The following is a 4,194-nucleotide window of genomic DNA, read 5'->3' on the forward strand; positions in this document are numbered from 1 at the left end:
GGAACCAGTGACTTGTGCTGAAAATAAACATGTTATTCATATTGCTACTAAAATTGATGAGTTCAAACTGTTGTTTTCTTTACATACTTTGGGTTACATTGAATTTGATGTTCTATGTAACCTAGATTGTTTGGAAGAGAGCCTTTTTAAATATGTTGATTTGCCTTGTTTTTCTAAACACACATATCATGTTATTGGCAGATATAACAACAAGGGACAAAATGCATCACAATATATGATACATCGAGTATACATTCATAATAATATGAATTCTCCTTTTGTTGTACAAGACTATGATCGTTTAGAGGGAAGCCAAAATAATACAAACATTTTCTTATGTTCCTTAAAGAAACAAGTTCACTTCCAAGAAGGAGAGCATTGTTGGTTGCTACCTATGTCTGCTCGACCATCTATTCCTGCATTATCTTTGGTTAGTTCTAATCTTTTGCAGGATAGTGTTGACATACATCGTGTGCATTCAGATCATGGAGTCTACATGCTTGCTGAAATTTTTATGCGAGATGACATGCTAGAAACTTGGAAACATGGTCACGTTCCTTCTCATAATTATTTCAGTTTTATTTGTCCTCGCAACCCCGTTCTCCTTTATGTTGTGCAGGATCAGTTTCAAGCACAATCGACGCCGAGGACAGCTTTTCATCAAGAAGGGGAGGATGATGAGGACATGACACCCATGCATATGACCATGTTTGGTGTATGGGATGGAGGAGAAGGAGGCTAGCAAGGGTGTCCAAGTCAAGAAGGAAGCCCGAGGCTAATTCGGTTCGAGTCCCCAAGGTGGAGGCCCAAAGCAACTCAAGTTCGAGTCTGCCTCGGAATTCAGGACCAGTCTGCCTTAAACTGGTCACCCAGGATGCATCCGAACTCTGTTTTCGATGATCCACATATGGATGGAAAGATAATTTGATAAGGAAACCAATCCAAGTGGTTTCATGTCAAAAGCTCTTCGGAATCAATGGGAATCGTCGAAACAAGTCAACATCCAAAATCTATCAGGGTACTGCGACACCTTCTTTTGGTCCGTTGGACCGTGTATCGTGTTTGGGCCCATTAGGGGGCGTGTCCAGGGTAGGCGACGACCCTAAGACCTTTATAATCATATGCCACCACCGTCATTAGGTTTTGGGTTTTGTTTTAGATCAATCTGTCATTAAACAGTCGCCGTTATCGGTTTGTAAGACCCCAACTTCGAGTGCTTAATCATTCATCTGCAATTGTCACTTTAATTGAGTAGCTTTTTATCTTGTTCTTGCTTGTGTTCTTTGATTCGCAGCAGGGATTAGCCTTCTTGGTGAGGTCAACTGGATTGTGACACGGTTGATAACCAGAGGAGACGTGGTGCTAAGGTTGCAGGGTTCGATCTTTCGATCTGAAGCCGGATCGGTGTGTCATTCTCTGCCACAATGATAGTTACCCTCACCTGACGGAAGATCGGGATCCCCATACCCATTAGCATGGCCGCTCATTTGTCCATGCCCCTTCCCACATTGCATGCTCATCGGTTGCCGCGCCGTGCCCCACCACCCTGTACGCATCACCTGTGCTGCTCGTTCCCTCGCCGTTCGTCTGTCTGTCCATCTCCCATCATCATCGCGCGCGCCGTTGACCTGCCATGACCGCTGTGGCACATGTGCCATAGCACCTCAAGTCTTCCTCGGTCGAGCCAAGGGCATCCACGAGCATGTGAAAATGTTCCTAGTTTGGTTTTGGTAATTGAGTAATAACCTAGCTGAACTAATGTTCTCTCATCCATGGCATCATGAATGGCACTAAGAGCAATGTCATTGTTTTGTAGTAACACTGCTTTGGCATTGGCTATCTCAATCTTAGTTTCCACCACCTTCCACACATTTCTATTGATTGACTTGATATAAGTGGTCATCTTTGCCTTCTAATATGGATAGTTTGAGCCATCAAATTGGGGTGGCTTCTTGATGTTGTTGATTTGAGCTATTTTGTCACCGAAGGTTGTTAAGCCTCAAATCACGGTGACCACAGCTCCGATATCACTAGAAAGGTCGTAATGGCTAGAGGGAGGTGGATAGAAAATAAAAATGTCTACAACAACACTTAAGCCAAGTAGTTAGACAATTATGAAGCGAAGCAAGTGTTGTGCTAGCCTACTAAAAATGCAAGTCACCTATCCACAATTCTAGTGATTATGATTTCTAATTCACATAATGGATAAGTCACTACTCTCTAAGTTAGTGAGCTCTCAAAGACTAACTAAAGAGCCTCACTAACTAAACTAACAAGACACAAGCCAGCTCTCAAAACTAGTTACACTAAAGGGATTAGCTACACTAAGAAAGTAAATACAAGAGAGGTAGTGAGATTTATACCGCCGTGGTAAGAGATATACAATCAATCACAATGCGAATCCTAGAGAAAATGATGATACAATGATTTATCCCCAAGGTTCACTTGCTTGCTAGCAAGTTACGTCCTCGTTGTAGCGATTCACCCACTTGGAGGTTCACACGCTAATAGGCATCACACGCCTAACCCGCAATCGGATGCCACACAACCAACACAAAATGGGGATCCACAAGCTACGCACAATCCACTAGAGTACTTTTGGCTCTCTGCTGGGGAAAGGTCAAGAATCCCTCATAATCACCATGATCAGAGCCAGAGACAAGCACCTTCCTCCGCTTGATGATCCTCGCTGCACCAAGCTGTCTAGGTGGCGGCAACCACCAAGAGTAACAAACGAAATCCATAGCGAAACACAATCACCAAGTGCCTCTAGATGCAATCACTCAAAGCAATGCACTTGGATGCTCTCTAATCTCACCAAATAATGAATCAATCAATCTAGATGAGTGAGAGAGGAATGACTAGGCTCACTAGGATGTATTCTCAATAGAAATGGCTAAGAGAGTGAGCCCAAGCTGGCAAAATGACTTATATAGGCACCCCCACGAAATAGAGCTGTTAGGGTCAAGGTGGGGTGCCCCTATGCACCGACCAAACGCGCCGATCGGGTTGATCGGATGCACACCCTCCAGCGTTTGGTCGCACATCCGCTACCACGTGTCACCACTTTAAATATCAGCCGAGTGATTCCAATGGTCAAGTGACTTCTATGCGTGAGTTAAGTCAAGACCGGACGCGCTCGAGCCGTCGTGCTAGCGCCCGTGCCCCCGAAGTCAATGACGGACACGCTGTTAGATGACCGGACGCACCCCCAAGCCAAGTCTGGTCATTTCCAGTAAGGGTTTAGAGACTTTTTCTCGATCGAACGCGTCAGTTCGACCATGACCAAACTGAAAGGTCCTTGTTTGGTTTTGGTAATTGAGTGACAACTTAGGTGGACTAATTGTGTTTATGTGAGATACACAGGTGATTAGTCCACAGGTACATGTGTGTGAGCAACATATGCCATGAAGGTGAAAATGGCTTAGAGATGTTGCAAAGCTCACACATGTGATGATGAAGGAGCTTAAATGCACATGAGACATGACATTGAGTCATGTGATCAAGGCGGAGAAGATCAAGACAAGACTTGGCTTGATGGACCGGTTGCAAGCGTGAAGGTCAAGTCGAAGGCTTTGGAGTGATGGACCGCGTGGCGGTGAAGCTTGAGCAAGACTTGGCGCCGATGGACGATGGCAACGGTGAAGAGCAAGTAGAGTCAAGATCGATGAACCTATATGATCATGTGATGATATGAAGTGGATCATATCATTGTTGATCGTGTTGGTGCATGTGTTGCATCGACATTGAAGGAGATGGAATGGAATGCGCAAGGCAAAGGTATAACCTAGGGCATTTCATTTCACCGGTCATAGGTGTGTAGAGAAGTTTATGACCGGGTTTAGGATAGATGGCCGTACTATCAAGAGGGGCAAACTTGTTTGCATATCGGTCATCTAGTGCCACTCGAGTGATCTAACTTTGCATTGTCACTAGGATCGAGTGGCGTGGCAAGTTGAGTGGCTAACATCCTTTGGGAAATGATTGTGAAAATGCTAACACACATACACATGGTGGTGTACACTTGGTGGTGTTGGCACATTTACAAAGGAGGTGGTGTTTGCAGGGTTGAGATGGGTTTGGGTCCCTCTCTCCCTCCCGCCGAGCTTGCGAGGCAGGATTCGGCGCTTTCGGGAAAATGGAATGCCTATTTTCTATTGCGCCGGATGCAAATTCTTGTGGTTAGCACACTTG

Source organism: Miscanthus floridulus, chromosome 16 (assembly GCF_019320115.1).
Source record: "Miscanthus floridulus cultivar M001 chromosome 16, ASM1932011v1, whole genome shotgun sequence".
NCBI classification, from domain to species: Eukaryota; Viridiplantae; Streptophyta; class Magnoliopsida; order Poales; family Poaceae; genus Miscanthus; species Miscanthus floridulus.